The 18,090-nt window shown below is 43.5% G+C and overlaps 1 protein-coding gene across 3 annotated transcripts in view; it reads left to right on the top strand.

Annotated features, from left to right (window-relative positions):
• LOC146798010 (N-acetyllactosaminide beta-1,3-N-acetylglucosaminyltransferase 2-like) overlaps positions 1-18,090 on the top strand; it is a 134,379-nt gene that overhangs the window by 54,257 nt on the left and 62,032 nt on the right. Inside the window, exon 3 of one of the 3 annotated variants that reach the window (XM_085625243.1) lies at positions 2,121-2,282. The exons of the other annotated variants lie outside the window; for them this stretch is intronic. The gene's annotated coding sequence lies outside the window, so the exon portion shown is untranslated. The remainder of the gene's footprint in view (positions 1-2,120; positions 2,283-18,090) is intronic. 3 annotated transcript variants of the gene reach the window in all.

Here is an 18,090-nt window from a genome sequence, read left to right as displayed (position 1 = left end):
CATTTTACTATCGGATACTTTTGGTCAGCCATTATAGCTTTTAAGATAGCCCAGTGGTTACATTCCTAGGAAATGCAACCCAAAAGTCAAAAGTTAGTGTTATTGCTGTCAATCGGCCCTTCTTTCCTACAGGGTGAATAAAACAATTAGCACTGAGTTGGTTAATAACTAATAACAAGTCCAGTTAACATTGGAAAAAGGAAAACGCATGTACCTATGTATGTTATAATAACAAGCACTGGCAAACTCAGTCGGTTGTGCCTTTGTGATTTATAGACTTTGTCTATTGCTTTTTGCAGTGCTGTACAGCGTCGGGACACTGGGCAGCATCGTCAAAATAAAAGATTAACAAGCATTGGCATAGCCAATAGGTCTCGCCTTTGGGACCTTATAAGTGTTTAGTTAGTGATGATTAGGTGCTTTGGGATGGGTGAAGCATGCAGGTGAAAGGGGGAGAATAGTGTGCAAATTGAGAGCTTAACAGGAAAAGGGTGGGGATGAGATATGGCTTAAGGGCTACAGCTACCGCTTTTGGAACTGGGTTGGAGTCCCGACGTTGTTTTAACACCCTGTGATCCTGGCCAAGTCACTTAATCTCCCTGCGCCCAAAGCAAAGTTAACTTGCCCTGTATAATATAAATGTTGATCTTGTAAAACGCTCCAAATCCTTCTGGTTGAGTTCAGGCTATATAAAAACTGAGAGAAAGTAGTAAACATCACCCGAAAACGGACTGAAAACACAGAATAGTTTGACATACACATGTCACTTGCCTTGAAACGCCGGCTTTCTAATTAGGTACCTGTATGTGACTTAAAATAAATGGGACAAGAAAGAGAGCAAAATAAATTAAAGAGAGAAAAGAGAAGAGAGCGAGGCAGGCATGGAGCAAGGGAGGGAAGAAAACGGGAGAGAACAAAGAATGGTTGAGTGAGGAAGAGAGGAGACAGACTGGGAATGAGAAAAAAGGGGAAGGTGAGAATAAAAGAGAGTGAGACATAGCAACAATTGATTGAAAAATGAGAAGAGGCCGAAAAGGAAGAAAGAGAGAAGAGTGTGCAGAGGAAGACGGGAGCGAGATAAGAAGAGAAAAGTTTAAAGAGAGGTATAGGAGAAAATAAGAGAAAAGAGATTAAGAGAGAGGGAGGAAGAAACGGAGAGAAGAAGGCATGGAGCGAGAGGGGGGATTAGAGAGCGACTACAAAGAGTGAGACAGAGCGAAAGTCCAGAGAGAGAGTGGGGAATGCCCGGGCCGTAAAACTGATGAACCCTGCATATTTTAATCTAAGCAATTTTCTTCAAGCGTATTATTTTTTTGCACATCACGTTGTCAGTCATATTGTCATCACACAAAAGCGTCTCTGTTCCCGTTTTAAAAGCTGTTATTTCACGAATTCCAAGACATCCCTTCCTTGACAATACGGAGAGACCATGATTGGGGCGATAGGGGAAGTGGCAGTTTTTTGGAGGGGCATAATTGCACAGTGTTGTTGGCCCGGCTGCCCATTCCTCTGCGGATTTGGCATAGTGGGAGGTTGACAAGAATTGGAGCAGTTTTGTCTTGCTCTAATGGTTTGTCCAGAGCAGTGATTCATGTTTTCCCCTAAAGGCTGCCCCTCATTAGCATGAACTCTGGGAGAGCGCACACTGACCTCAGACTCCCCGCAGGAGAAGCCTGAATAAGCTCCGGAAAATGACAGCAAAGGCGCTTTGGCTCCTGCTTTGCGCCGTGGAGATGTGTAGCGCGGAGGCGTGAGGGAGAGGTACGTGACGTGAACTGCGCCAGCACGGCCCGTTTCCGAATTCCTGCGGGACACTGTACCTAATGCAGTATTATCGCTGTGAATATTAATTCATTAAGCTGTTTAGGAATAGGTATTTTAAACATGGACAGCTAAAATAATGGTTTTTTATGGGGGTTATGTAAAAAAAAAAAAAAAAAGCTGTACTCCACAAAACAAGAGCGATGTATTCACTTATGTATGTATTTATTTTAAGAATTTTATAAAGCGCGCTAGTTTGTGGTAAAGAACCACTTCATAAACCTGACCTGGAAAATGTGTTTACATTGTGTATTTTCAGGCTTTGTGAAGTTTATCGCTCTGGTCTGTTTCATTTGCAGATTGGAGAAGGCTGAAACTCTTCCGTGCAGTAAGGGAGGAGGAGGAGCGGGTGAGAGAGGGGGAAGAAAGCCGGCCATGCGAGGAATGCTAGAAACCAGGATAGCAGCTGTGCGCGTGCACGACATCGCGAACGCAAGCTGGAGGCCTGAAAAAAGCCATAGGTTAGCACTTCCAAAACCCGCTTACTAAAAAAATCTCGCCAGAGCAACGCTATAAGCGCTGGCTCAGGCGAGACCTAAAAAGCTCTCTGGGGTCATTCCCCTGATGCGCACACGTTTGCAAGTGCCCATGGAATGATGCAAGGCCCATTTGCTTTAGGTTTTTTTATTTAGCAATTCCAAATAGCAGATGCCTCTTGTATCGGTAAACTTAAAAAATTTTGATTCTTTTTTAAATATATATTTTTTTTGCACAAAAGCACCAATTAAAAAAAAAAAGAACCGTAGTTGTTGGAGGGTTAGGTGGTAATGGAGAAGTGGTGGGGGGAAGAAAGCAGCATACAGAGTGTAGGGGGGAGAAGTACAAGAAGTAAAGAACACTACAGAAGCACACGGGTGAGAGAGAGCAACACACAGCACAGGGATGGGGGAGAGAACTATACAGACTGGGCAGAGCAGTATGGGAGGAGAAGCACAGGGACAAGAGAGCAGGAGAGGAGAGAAGCACACAACACAGACAGCTGGAAAACACTTGCACTCGTGGAGCATTTGAGCTAAAAAGAAATGAAAGAGAGCAGCCATGGGTGGGCAGGGAGAAAAGCAGATGCACATGAGGGAGCAACACAGAGGTGGGAGAAAAGGACACAAGAGAAACAGCTGTTAAACACATGCACTCTTGTGGTGTGCTTGAGCAAAAAGGAATAGTTCCCTAAAAGTGAGCAGTGGAAAAACAGAAGTAAAGCAGTTGTTCTCCAGGGGCGGGACAGTACAATATGGTCAAGGCAAGCCATTGAATAAGAAGCAAGCAAATTAGAGTGACAATAAAGCCAGGCAGTGCTAAGCAATGGGCAGCCATTAAGCCTGCTGTAAGATTCTCAGTAAGCTGACAATAGGTATTTTGCTACCAGCCGTCTTGTGTTGTCCAATAGGCTCGACGTAAAAAGTGGGCTTAAGAGGGGCATGATACTTTCACATGATCACCATATAAAACTATGGATTATTACTTCAAGCGAGTTGGCAACTCTTCAGAGGTACCACTTTAATGTACGTTTATGCACTGACGCAGCACTCTTCAACACACTCCTACAAAAAGCACAGCAGCTGCTGCCCCCACCCCCGTACACTGCGTTCCTGGAATTGTGTTCTACAACATTATTACCAATACTCTCTGCTCTGTCTGTTTCCCTCCCATCTGCCTTCATGTCTGACCCCACCCGTTGTTCACTCTGCTGCCCTACCCTGTAATTGTGCTTGCCACTCCCTGTCTTAGAAGAATGATGTTACCAGCAGATGGCGCATTTCCATCAGGGACACCATGTCCAATCCTTTTATTACCAATTTAAAATCATTGTTTTCAGTTCTAAACATCCCACAATGTTATTGGACATGAAGAATGACTACAATTCCCAGACTGCATGCTGTTATTAAAGGAAAGCACAGGTCTGGACAAATATGCGTATGACGACATGGAGACATGTGGTAAACACGCTAGACTCTGGGCCCATCATCTCTAAATCACTTATTAGATCATGTGACTTCCAAACGTTTCAACTTTCAACACTGAACTCTTCCACATACCACCATTCACTCACCACCCCCTTTCATTCGGCACTAACCCTGCATTTCATTTGGCACCATTGCTCGTTTGCTAAGGTGATGGTATAACTCTTTGGCAACAAAGACCTAATGCTCCAATCCTGGGCTTGTCTTTTACAAATCAGTGTTATACATTTGGTAGTTTAAATTGATATTCTGAAGGGAACTACAGTTCCCACAGTGCTTAAGGTGCTTAAAAAGAATCCCGGAATGGGAGAGCACAGTACCCTTAGTGACAAAAAAAATTATTGGTTTCCCTTAATCTTTGCCCCCTCCACTTTTCCACTCTACCCTACCCTGAGCACTGCGTACACCTCCCCAGCTACCATCATTTGCCCTTCCTACTCCAACCAGTTGCGGATCCTACTCTCTACCACATGGTAACCAAAAGAACCCATGTCAAGGGTAACACCTTCAGCGATCCTGGCTTTTTAGCTGTCTGGCTTTGCATCAAAGGATTTGTAGTTTTGGTTTTACTGTTATAAGCCTAGACATAAGTATTTCAGTGTGCAAAGTGCCTTTGTTTAAAAGTGTCACATTTGACTTGCTTCTCTTGGTAGCCAAGTCTAACATTTAACTCCTCTCCACCTATCACCATTCCATTATCAGTCCCAAAACCTATCACCCAGGTGGCTGCTTTAAATCAGTCTTAGATTTTAAGCAGACCGCACTTTGGGTCTGGGTCCTTTATGCGTCCTTCTGCCAGTAAAAGTATTGGTTTACATGCCCCGGCATGTCAAGTGCTGTTGGCTGAGCAGTCCGGGCTGGCAAAAGGTGTCAAACATGAAACGTGAGAATTTTTACTTCACTTTGTTTGTAATTCCCACAATTTCCCAGGGTCAGACTGGACCAGAATATAGGCGCCGGGCACCAAAATAAAGTTGGCCCCCATTAGTGAATTAGATAGCTAAAAAAAGAGTCCCTTGTGTGAAATTGAGGCAGTTTTGAAATTATAAAGACACACTGTATAAATGTTTTGCAAAGTATGGAAGACTGCATGGATTTGAACTAGCTGCAAGCAGTGTTTGTTTTGACACCAGGGACATCAACAGTAAAAACTGGTCCAGCAGACCATAAAACAGGGCCACAAACTGACCTGTGAAGCCACACTGCTAGATTGCCTTACATGCTAGTCTGCCCCTGCCGTTGCCTCTCCCTATACCTGTATTCAGACATCACAAGGTTTTGTAGGGCTAGGACCTCAAACTGCTTCAGGGTCCTTCATAGACGATAAATTGTTTCAGAGATTTTTTTAAAAGGAGGGAAAGAAAGAACATGACAGATGCAGCATCTAGTGGAAATAGCCGTGTTAGCTCTCTCATTATTAATAAATATGGCTGCCTTGCTCTAAAATGTATACATAAATGTTGCAGCACACGGTCCCGAAAAGGCACAAACAGTGTGAATATTTATCCCTCTGCCCCTCCACTTTCCATTGTGCATGCCTGTATTGGCATGCTAGCGCCTGGAAGGCTGTTTTACTATTTTAACTCTTGCCCTGCAATATTTGGGGGCAGGACCGGAATTAAATTAGTAAATTAGAAACATATCCTAGTTTGGTGAATTTTACACTTATGTCCGATATTTGAGAAATTGAGTTATGTAGGGTATTCCACCCTAGCATAAGCACCCCCTTTGGTCCAGGAATTGTGCAACTGAAGGATTAAAATAAAGTTATTCGGCAATCGCTGTCACTTACACCCACTTAATTGTGCCCTACCACCTCCCCTCTGTCAGCTGCTCCGCCCCACTCCAAGAACTACAGAGGACATAATAGGTCAATGACTGCAACACTCAGACGGAAAGTCTCCTCAGGATTTGCTGCACTTTATGTTTTTTTGTAACTTATATGAAGTCCCCAGGAGGTATTTTTTAGTTCCTATTTTAAAAAAATTTAATTTTAACAAATTCAGGCTAGCTCTTATGTACCTTCAATTGTTGAAGGACGATTGTATCATTTTTATAGTAGGGTTTTTAAAAGCATCTTTGAAATCTAGGCACTTTATGGACATGTAGAATTTTCTCTTTAAGACATGTTTTTAGATTATTTACAGTAAGGTAACGGAGTCTGTTTTAAAAAAAAAAATAGTGTTAATATTTTATTGTCTTTATGTATTGTATCTGTGTAACTTTTATGGTTTTACAAACAAAAACCGAATAAAGTTTATTGATTGATTGTGACTGCAACACTCACCAAACCAGTAAATAATTTACTATTTTCTGTCTACCACTACAGTAATTTATTGCAGAGCTAGTCACAGTGTAGCCAAGAGTGCAATTTATATTACATAGTTGTTTTTACAGCGGAGAAGTGCTGCATGAATTCCTGTATTAAATAAGTCACCACTATTGCAAAAATAATTGTACATATATTCCTAAATCCAATTCAAACCACACTTTGGCTGCCAAGTGGCCCATGTCACATGTGGTGCCTTCTTCCAGTGTTGGATTTTTAACTACTAGTGCATGGCATGCTGGGATTTATACCCTCATACTTATGATACTGCATTGAAACTACAAATCCCAGTGCGTGTAGCTAAAAAGCTATGACTAACTAAAGGGTTCACATGAGACATAGTTCCATTTCGCAGTCATGTTACACATTGTTGAACCTTATTATGTTACCAGTCATGGCTGCTGGAAATAAAAATTAGTGGGTGGTGGGGCAGAAGCAGAGGGGGGGAATAAATAATACGAAAAATGTCCCTGATGCTGCTAGTCGCCTTGCACCTTGGTGCTCCTCTACTTCCTGCTCTTAGCAGTCCCTGGGACACCATCATAGGCTCCCCATCCAATCCCTGCACTGTTCTCATGCTGCATAAGAGCAGTGCGGGGATTTGCCTGAGTGAGCTGGTTTAACGCTCGCTTGGACACAGGTTATGCCGTTTCTCCACCCGGCTGTGGAAAACAGCTGGGTTAGAGAAATCTAACTGCGCATGACTGTTTGGCCGGCCTAAGACAGCCGGCCAATCTGACATGCGCATGTATAAGTGCACTCCACTCCACTCGTCCTCCCTCCCATAGCCCGGCCCCCCCTGCACATGCTTGGCTCAGCCAGCTGCTGAAAAATAAAACAATAATAAAATATAATTAAATTTTTCAGATGCTGGCTCTGGGCCAGTGGGGCGACGCTTTGCCTCCATTGTGGAGGGGCCGCTGCTGTGTGTTACACTTTCTGCTTCCCGGATAACAAAGAGCACCATCTCTTTCCCCAGTCTGCTGCAACTGTTGCCCATATTACCCCATAACCACATGCACCCTCCCCTGTCCAACCGCATAGCTCTCAGTGTTACTAGACAAATGCATGAATAGCTTTTATTGCATTTGAGGATGTTTAGTCCTTTTTACCACATTATTATATCAAAACTAATACATGTCCCAGACACAAAGCTAAATCTTGGAGTGTATGCGCTACTCACACATGGACCGGGAACCTTAAAAGTTCTGTTGTGCCTGTCTTCCCTTCTATCTCAAAATGAGTAGCCATAAATGTCTGACCTCCCTTGCTTTGTAGATAAGTTTGCACTATATAAACCCACATACATATAGGTATGTTTTGGGTGGTAGCAGGCTGGATAACTTTATATGAATGTAGCATCCCAAACCTACATATAATCAGCATACACGTTGATGCATGTCAAGTTTTGTGTCCATATAATATTAACACCAAATGGTACACGGGTGGGTAATTTAATATCCCAGAAGGTGATACCACAAAGAAAACAAAAGGCAATTGTTCACCAGATACCGATAGCCTGACCAGATGGCTCCTTGTCAAGGGACACCATGGGCCAAATTTACTTAATTTTGGTGCAACGCAGCACAGCAACCAGCATCACAAGGTATAGAGAAAACACTGGCATAGCTAATAAGATATGGTGCCGTTTTTATCTCTCACTGAGCTGGTGCACTTTTGGTTGCCTTGCGCCAACACATGCACACTTTTACCGTAGTGCAAGGGCGTGTGTGTTCTGTAAGGTGCAGGTTTTGTACTGGAAACATTCTTTCAGTACAAAAACTATGCTATAAAACGTTACCTATTTTCCGATTGTATGTATGCTGTTCAGTGCAGCACACATGCAAAGTTGCACAAGAAAGTTTTAAAACTTGCTGAACCGTTACACCTACCCCGGGGAGGCGTACGTTTTGGCACACATCCCTGTCTATAGTTGTTAATTGATGTGCATTAAAGCCAATGGAACGTCCGTGTACCACCCATGGAATGCCCCCATAACACAAAGTAGCTTTAGACATCTTTACAATGCACATCAGGATTTGTGCAGAAAAGTAAATCCAAACGCAACACTTTGCATTTGGTATTGGGTTACTTTTGTGGCGCAAACCCGCTGCAAATTGCTGATAAGTTTCACCGCTTGTTTCCAGTCCTGGGCGTCCACCCACCCAATCCTTTTGCTGTAGGATTTTTTTTCTAAATTCTCTTGAACTAGCGAGACTAACATACCGATAAAAAAAATATGTGCAAGGAAAATTGAGGACTAGTCTGGAAATGTTTTCCACTGACATGTCCGCCAATCAGTACCATTTCATGTGTGACAACTTTGGAGAGTCCTTGCTTTTTAGTTAATTGCATGTTGCATTCTAGAACTTCCAGTTTTGTTTTTAAATTTGTAAGAATAGGCTCAACATTGTTCTGTGCCACTATGGAATTATTCAGTTCCAATTTCCTGTGCTGGAATGACACTTAATCCTGCCTGATGTAAAAGCAATTTACGTCCATTTCCAGGGTTGGAAACTAACTGTAAGAACTATGTGAGTACCTACAAACTTCAGAGTTTGTAGTGTGCACATTTACACTGAAATCAAAATAGCCAATCTCAAAAACATCGATTGGCTTTCATTTAATCACCTAAAACCACCGATGACCCCCCCCCCCACACACACACACAAGAACACAAAGAAGATATGTCACATGTAATAATTAAGGAAGCTGTAATAGAATGTCATGCAAAAAAAAGACCTATTGCTGAATAGCGTTCAATAAAACAAGCATTGGCAATAGTTGTGGCCTTTAATGTGGTAACTTATGAAGTGCATTAAAGGTAGTAGCAGCCACCCAATAGGGCTATAGTTGTAAGTCAGTCCAATGCATGCACTCAAGTGGAGGTTCAAGGATACACACAGACAGCCAATAGCATAAGGTAAAAAATGAATGGTATGTTGGACTGAGCTAAGAAGTAATTGACAAAGTCTCAAGCTAATTGCTGAGTCTGGTGCAAGAAAGCCAATGGTTGAAATGAAAGGTTGCAAAGCTCACTCTATGTATATTGTAAGCAATAGGGCTTTAAACTACACAAGTTCAAATCAGTGTGGAAAGCATAAAAAGATTATTATTTTTAAAACCTTTTCTTTAAATAAAATAATGTGAAAAAGTATATTTTGTTTTATTATTACATCAGGATACTATCCTATTTAACTACTATTAGAAGTGCAAACTGGGTCATGATTTGTAAAAAGCACAGCACAATTAAGTATACTGTAATGTTCAAATATGAATATTATACAAATATTAATCTAGTGTAGCCTATACAAGCCTGAGTTGCTTATTTATAATAAAAACTGCACAAACAAGGGATTGAAAAGCATTCTGTCCAATTACATGTTGAGTCTTCATGGGTACTGGTGAATCAACCGTTAAGGAAGCGGTGTTGGTTTTTCTTATCAATTCACCTACTGTTTCCAGTCATGACATCTGCCATCATATTGCCTGTAATTTCTACACCCGTTCAAGACACATTGTAGAGGCATGTACTATCCACTATGTGGTATTCAAGTACAATTTGGAAATCTGGGTTTTACAATTCCTGGTCCATTTGTAGTCTTGCCTAACCCAAAGGTAGTGCAAAGTTTGAAACAACTTCATGGAGATTTTTTTAAACTTCTGAATCTTTGAGAACATCACAAAGGGCCTGATTTAGAACTTGGAGAATGGGTACCCCGTCACAACGTAAGGTACAGGATATCCTATTGATTTGGTTTGAAAATATCAAAATACCTCGCCTAATGGCCCACCTATTATAAACAAACCTTGAAGGCTTTAACTTTAAAAATACATTGGCAAACATTTACTGAGTCCTAACTTGGCAAAAACATACCTAAACAAGCATTAGCAAAGCAAATAGTTTTGGTGTTGGCTGCCAACCTTTTGGCTTTATGTGAATTTATTGTGTGATTACTTAAAACCATTACAATATACAAAATTAAAACATGTAGCATAAAAGTCATAAGAAGTGAAAGTTAAAAATTCCTAGTATTTAAAACAAGGCCATCATGGAGATGTGTAGACAACCGGTATTAGCATAGTAATTAAAATCATTAATACAAAATTGATGCTCGATGCCTTCTCTTGATCAAATTGACTGTTCAGGGATGAAAACTGCCCTCCCTAGGTTCATCAGGCTGTTAGTCAGTCTCTGCCTGAGCCAACTTGTCTTTCAAAAGTGTCCGAGTATGATGAACAAATTTACCAAAGTTGGCCATGTTTCTTCACAATGTCCAAAGAGAAGAGCTGACAAACAGCCTCCTTTGCATTGCGGGTGCCCAGTTGGAGTAAAATGGGTGTGAGGTAAATTGAACCGACTTGCCGCAAGGTCGGCGCAGCATAACAAAATATGTACCAGAGGCTCTCTTTTATAGTTACGTAGACGATATGCTGTAATGTTTGACAGAGCTTTCCAAGATGGATATCTTTTAAGGGGAGCGGGTGTAGTCTAGCAGCTAAGATCCGATTTATTGCTTGTCTCCCCACGGCCTGTATGAGGTGGGGCTTGTGAATACGTAAAATTTGAGGGAGGCATAGGGTTTCTTAAAAGTGTCTGTCTACCAAGGATTCCATATCCAAAGTGCGAGAGCAGGAGCATAATTGCCTTTTTATTACTGATTTGAAGGTTGCATAGGTGATTAAGCTTGATTCCCAGTTCTCGGTTGCTAGTTGTAGCAGATCTTTAGCTGCGGAAAAGTTGGCCGGCCAGGGATTGCTCGTTTTAAAAAGATGCATTTAATGAGGACGTTCATGGAATTCTCGGTAGCCACAGTTGCCTGATAGAAATATTTTGTCAAGGCGGCCAGCCCCTCTAATTTTTGCTGAATAAGGTCAAATTCAAGGCGAATCGAGATGTTTCTTGTACAAGCGGGCAAACAAAATATTTTTTTGTTCGCATTACAGTGTATTTTATCCAGGTCCTGGGCGAAAATTCCCGGGAATGCTTGTTGTGCATAATTGAGTGACGGTAATAATTTGGCCCGCTGTGGTTGTAGGGCTATCTAAGGTGGCATATAGTTTACAAAGGGCTTGTGTGACCATCTTCCCTTTCTGCCGCTATTTTTGTAGGTGGAGCAGTGGGCGGCCGGGCTTGCGTAGCCAGGTGCCCAGGTAGTTATAACTTTGTACAGAGCCCAAGGTCAAGGGGCACAGCTGCCATTTAATACGTTTTTTTCTTTGGCTAGCATTCTAAGATCACAATTTTTGACTTGCTCGCATTTGCTACCAGCTCGTTCTTTTTGTTATAAGCCGACAAGGCAGTGAGATGCTTTTGAAGGACTGTTTTAGTGTGATCCAGAAGAACGAGATCATCGGCATACTGCATCAAATGGATCTTTGTGTTCCCAATTTTTGGAGATGCAAGAGAGGCTCCGTGCAGTGCTCAGCCCAAGTCAGCAGAGTACAGATTGAATAAAAGCAGAGAAAGGACACATCCCTGCTTTAGACTCCAAACGGTAGCGATTTGTTCTGTGGCCGATTCCCTAGAAAGTTTGACCCCGAGTACAGGGATCGAATGGCTCTTAGTAATTTCGGGTATAGGTTCCACCGTGCCAGTTTTTGCCAAAGGATGCTGCAAACTCCCCTGTCGAAAGCTGCTGAATAGTCGATAGAGCAGGCAAAGAGTGGGAAAGAGTGGCGGGCTGCTGTTTGTTGGGCTAAGTATGACGAAACTGTAATGTTGTCCACAGTTGAGCCCCCTGGTCTGAACCCCTCCTGGTAAAATGGCAGTAAACCTTTGACCTGGACCCCTTCTGCTAGTTGCTGCAGGAGTGTACTTGCATATGCCTTTATGTGTAAGAAAGGGGCAACCCAGTAACCAGTAACCCTGGGACCTGAGTAATCTAGTAATAAAGCAAAACATGGTCCCTAAAGGGAGAAGTGTGAACCCCACTTCCTTGGAGAGAGTAATTTTGACGATCAAGAGATTGTTTCCATTTCCCACTTGGACAGTTTTATTTTAATTTTTAACAAATAGAAAAAATAATTTGCAATTTTCTATACTTCTTTCACTTTGTAAGTAAGAAGGTGAATCCAAACGGTACCATGACGCAATGCAAGTGAAAATCAGTGAATATAAAGTGTGGTGGTGCTAAAACATCTGTGTGCATAAAGTAGTGACTGATCCAGGATGCATAACTGGTTTGTACACACTCTGACAAAGCGTGAAAATGCTCCAGAATCCATATAAAAACAGTACACAATTATTGTGTCAAGTCACATTTCAATGCCAGGCATACAATTTAGACAGGGTCATCTTCAGGAAGTATGCTTGGGAGACACCTACCCAAGGTATATGATGAAAGCAAAGTTATTTTCTGAGCGTCATTGACGCGCGTGGGATGCTTCAGAGTGAAACTGACACATGGGACAACACTGAAGTGGCTGGGATTGGAGCCCAATCTATGTTTTGCAGTACCCAAAAAAATCATATATGGCACTATATGGGATTCGTGGTTGGAGCGGTGTGGTGTGCGGTGAATGGATCTCCGTGGTTGGTACCCCATACGACTAGAAAAAAGAACTAGGGCAACCTGTGGCAAAGGGTTGCCTCCAGGCGTTGTACTGTGATGTCCTTGACTGTGAAACCTCCACAATGATCACAAGGCTGCAGTGTCGATCGTTTTAAGTGAAATGAAGCAGAACGGTCCACACATCTAATTTCTGTGCAGTGGCCTTTTGGCTTTGTCAAGGCTTTCTTGGTTTGTCAGGTTTTTTTAAAATTTTTATTTTTGGGGAAACTGCTGGGCCCTCACCAATATTAAAAAAAAAAAATGCCACAGTAGTCCCAGGGGCTGGAGGGAACTACTTTGTGTTTGAATATGCTTCTTTTTAAAGAGCAGGCTGCCACCAATCACAGAGATGCTAACCCATATCTGAAGTAGGGTGACCCATTACCTCATGCTATCCACTATAGAGGGCAGAAGAAAATGTGAATTGTATCACAACAGGTCAGTGGATGAAACGGGCTGACTGAAAGCTGCTATCAGTTCGTATATTATATACAAAGATTTTAAGTTAAATTCAAATTTCTTGACTAACACAAGTTGCTAAAAAAAGCCAGGGCGTAGCTGTCATACAAGTCTTGAGGCTACTTGGCAGCTCTGCGTCAGTAGGACATGTCTGCAGAGGTAACACAAGAGCTGAGGGGGGACGTAAGACTTTTTGGGAACTAATAGACTGGTAAGGAGACAAGCCATAAAGAACAGCAAACGGTTACATTTGGTACTTTGTTGACATTAGTGGGTGTATATGCATATTTTGTATCTGTGGGTGCACACATTTTTACAGGTTTTCTTATGACTGAAAAATAATAATGTAGCATTGTGCTGTTTCTCGGTGTGTCATCATGACATATCTTTAACAGCGCCTGCAAGACACGTCGTGCAAATAAAGCTTATTTGAAATTTTAATTCAAAGGACCAAAAACAGTTCGACGATAAGCAAGTAGTTCACCTTTCCTCTTCCTTTCCCACAGTATCCTCTGACAGGTGAGGGCTGGTGTGGTGGTAACAGCCACACCAAACAGTGTGTTCTCTATGAATACTTCATAAAAGATTGAGTGTTGAAAGGTGCCACGCCTCGGTCTGTCTTCCTTCATGTAGTCTGATCTTTTCGGACACACCCTGGTGGCTCAGGTGTTTGGACAGGTGTGATTACCTAATGTCAGGTTATTGAAGGGGCTTTGTTTGTGTTAATGATGTGGCAATTGTGTAAGCGTTGGTCTGTTAAATCAGCAGGGTGATTAGTTTCCCATGAAAACTATGAGAGTGTCTAGGACAGAAGTAAAGATGGGAAGATACTCCTAATATGTTTAGGACTGGGCAGGAAAAGGGGGGAGATAATGATCAGGGGCAAATTAACCCCTTCCCCGCTCATGACGGAACCACTCCGTCATGAGCCACGGTTGCGCTGTGCTCATGACGGAGTGGTTCCGTCATGCTGCGGCCGTTGGCCGCCGCTCCGCCCACGCGGCGCTAATTCCCCGCCTGTGCGGGCGATTAGTGCAGTGGGCGGAGACGTGACGGAACCACTCCGTCATGAGCACAGCTCAACCGTGGCTCGTGACGGAGCGGTTCCGTCACGAGCACAGCGCCACCGCACTGCCCCCAAACCCCCCCCAGCGCCGCGGCGGAATTCCTGCCGTGGCGAAGGGGTTAAGGAAACGTAGTACTAGTGCAAAACACACACAAAGACATTCACATCGTTTTCTGTATGTGTGACAGGGAATTGTGCAGAGGATGGCATGAGGAGATGCAGGAGAGAAGATTGTCTAACTGTATGATGCTGAAAGAGAGACAGTGTGAGTTAAAAAGGCTGTGTGAAGGGGGAAAGAGAAAGGATATTGTGGGGGGAGCTTCCATTGGAACCCGCTACTAGCTCGTGTGCGAGTAATCTTCTGCCTTCAAGGCACACCCCCCCCCCCCCCAAGCTCTACACTGTAATAAAGAATGAATGAATGAATATAAATGTTTTACATGGTTATGTATGCTGATTGCATGTAAAATGTTTAATGAAGTAGGAAAGGAAAGCAACAGTCATGGCAAAGGAAAATATTTGATTGCTATTAGACACAAATCTAGGAAGTGAAAATATCCATATGTATGTATTGTCCTGCTATTGTCATCACTTTCCATCTACCATTATTGTCATCAATTTCCTTCCAGCAAAGCTTCTATCTACTCCAAATTTATGGTACATGCATTTGTATAGCACATTTTGTACTATTTGTGGGCATGATGTCTCAGTGAGTTAAGTACTCACCTCTGTAAAAGCGGCAGTCTGAAAGCTACAGCTTCAATCCCAGTTAGGCCGACTCAGCTTTTGATACCTCGCAGATGGCTACATAGAGTACTATTAAATTGGATAATATTAACAACTGCTAGCTACATCACTGGAAACTACAGACATGTGGTATGAAGCTGTAAGACATTGGGTTATTAGTTGTGGGTGGTTAGTACCCACCTCATGTAATAATCACAGTCCTTGTCAGGGTGAACACACTAAAGTCACTAAATAAACCTGAGCTCCGCCCCCTGGTAGCTATGGCACAGAGCTTACCTTAAAGGCAATGTGTAGAGTATTTATGCAGCACTAAACAGTAATGAATTCAAAATGCAAAGCAATAAAAATGCCGAAATGAATTAGAATAGTAGAGTAAAATGTAATAAAATGACACCAACATAACAAAAAGCCTACAAGGGGGGGAACGGGCGATATGCTTTTTAAAGTTGAAGTAGAGATAGGCCAAGAAGCGCAACATGTGAATGATAGTCAATGTTTGTGATAGAACAGGATCTGGATGCAATTTGATGCTGACCACAATGGGGGGTGGGCCGGATAGGTTTGTTCTGATCAAAGATTTTTTTTGCCTTCTAACTTTAGTCCTTCATGTCCCAATCCACTACAAGTGCAAACTTCGAAGCTCCACAGGAACTCAGGAGAGGCACTTAAAGACTCGCAGGGTGGTAGGCAGAGGCCAACAGGAGGGTCCACTCCAGGTCCAGTTGCCATTGTTCAGCTGGTATTTGCAGGAAAAGATCTCTCTCTTGTAGCTTGCTGTGTCCCTGTAGCTTTAACATGAAGTCAGTTTAATAACTCATGTATGCCATTTCTTTGCACTGGGTACAAGAGGAAGAGCAGGTCCAGCCTTTTATTTATTCATTTATTTTATTTATTTATTTGAAAAGTTTTATATAGCTCTCACTAGACCCGGAGGTATCAGAGCGCTTTACATGAGGACGAGCATTGTTTCAGAGCATAGTTACCAGTTCCATAGTTACAAGTTACACAGTTTCAGAGCATAGTTACAAGTTGCAGGAGCGTAGTTGCATGCGTTAAAAACATATACGTAAGGGAAACAGCAGGCAAGGAGAGAGATTCAGGGGAGAGAGGATAGGAGCAGGTGAGGTAGACAAAGAATGAAAGAGGGAAAGAGGTGGGGGATGGTGAAGGAAACACAACCGGGAGACGAGGAAAAACAGTGTCCAACGTCCGGTGTGCTGTGATCCCAGTGGAAATGGTGTATTCCCACACCTCCGCGGTGTGTGGCTCCCTTTACGCTGTGGACTCTCTCAGAGGGGTCTCTGAGACTCAAGGGCAAAAATACTGGATCCCGCCCCAACAAGGGGAGAGCGAGTGCTTTGGCAAGGGGCGCCATTCCCACACCTCCGCTGTGTGTGACTCCCTTGATGCTGTGAACTCTCTTAGGGGGGTCTCTGAGACTCCAGGGTATAAAGTCTGGATCCCTCCCCAACAAGGGGAGAAGGAGTGCTTTGGTAAAGGGCACACACCATGGTGGTAACTTTAGGGATAATGGTGTATTGCGTGGTTTTAGAATCCGCCCATGGGGCATAGTAAGAGGTCAATCAGAAGATTCCATCCACGTGGGGGAAGGTTATTTGATTGTGTGCTCTAAGTTGACTTCGCCCCCAACACCAGATCACATAGAGGACTTTGTGTCAAGGTTAAAAACATAAGGGTGCTGGCCACCTTGTGGACAGGCAGGGAGTTCGAAGAAAAATCGGAACAGAGGAAAAACAATAAATTGTGGATCGCTCCACTGAAGGACTAGCCTCAACATTAACTTCAGGATTCTGAGAGTCGAGGGGATCTCTTGCCTCAGCATGTGACCAGGGAGATCACGAGTGACATAAACTGCTTGGTGGCAACCATTGTAAGGTCAGGCAACACGGTGATCCAGCCTGGAGCTCCAATAAATTATCCCAAACTTTGTGTCCGCGAGCCAAGGCTCTGGGAGTTGCTCCTTCTTAGTGACTGGTGCATTTATAAAATTCCCTCTCCATCGGATTGCTCGTTGAGGGCCGTTCGGATTCAGTGTGTGATTTCTCAGAGGTCCGATTGCCAAGTGTGTACAGGAAGTCTCTTATGGGGGGGGACACCTGCCTCCCAACAGTCAGAAGGGCCTCTCCACGCATCCATACGGCCCCCAGCAACTGGCTCCCGCACTCACCGTTGATTCTCTGAGAGTCCCGGTTCCCAGTGTGTTTGGCAGATAGGGGCGGAGTCTGCCTTTCCATATGGCATCTGCGGTGTCTTCCAGTCAGATCCTCCACGCCGCGACGCATCTGCGTCACCCCTCCTGCAAAGCGGAGTTCCACACCACGACACAGGACCCAGAGGTTCACATAGGGGTTCAGGCGGGAATAAAGCAGCTCGCCGATCATCCGCGCGGGGGAGCCTTCCAGCAGTCTAGGCAGCTAGGCAGGGCAGCTCCATCCCTGACGCCGAGTCCTGGTCTCTCAGTTCCATAGCCGCCATCTTTCCCTCCGGACATCTAGGAACATCAGATGCTATATCGCGGCTTACAAACTTCATCGGGAGGCGGCATCAAGTTTTTCAGCCTCACCAATTGTTCCGATAGCTGAATCACCGCAGGTATTGGGATTTCCATGAGCAAATTGCCGCTTCTTGTCATAGGGTGCGGGGTCTGCACGGAGCTTCAGCTCCCAGCGGCCATTACGGCTGCTGGCCAGTCCCACCATTTAGGCTCTTTTCATGTCTCAGACAGCAGGTTTATCCTCTTTGGGTCTTCCACAGGTCCAGTGGTGTTCTAAAGTGGGTGCCTGGAGAGGCCCCATTTATGCTTGGCATAAGCTAATGAGTGGAAATGACCCGCCGGGATGCCCTAACCAATGGGGTAACGGTTCCCTTAGCAAACTAACTGGTTTTGATGCTGTATTTTACATGTGATAGTGCCAGAGGTTGTGAGTCAAATGTATACATTTGATGTGGGTCAAATTATGACTATATATTTCTAGGGTGGTATTGTTGAGGTGGCAATTCATAGCCACCTATATGGCTAGGAACTGTACTGTGAGCATCTTGGCACCTGAATCGTGTCTCAGTTGTATTTATTTATAATACATGGAAGCCTGCAATCCTAGTATGAAATTCTGCCTCTAATTTCCTTGTTAT

The sequence above is a fragment of the Triturus cristatus genome, chromosome 9 (assembly GCF_964204655.1).
Source record: "Triturus cristatus chromosome 9, aTriCri1.1, whole genome shotgun sequence".
Classification (NCBI taxonomy): domain Eukaryota; kingdom Metazoa; phylum Chordata; class Amphibia; order Caudata; family Salamandridae; genus Triturus; species Triturus cristatus.
The sequence above is the reverse complement of the archived record's forward strand: the minus strand, read 5'-3'. Positions and strand labels throughout refer to the sequence as shown.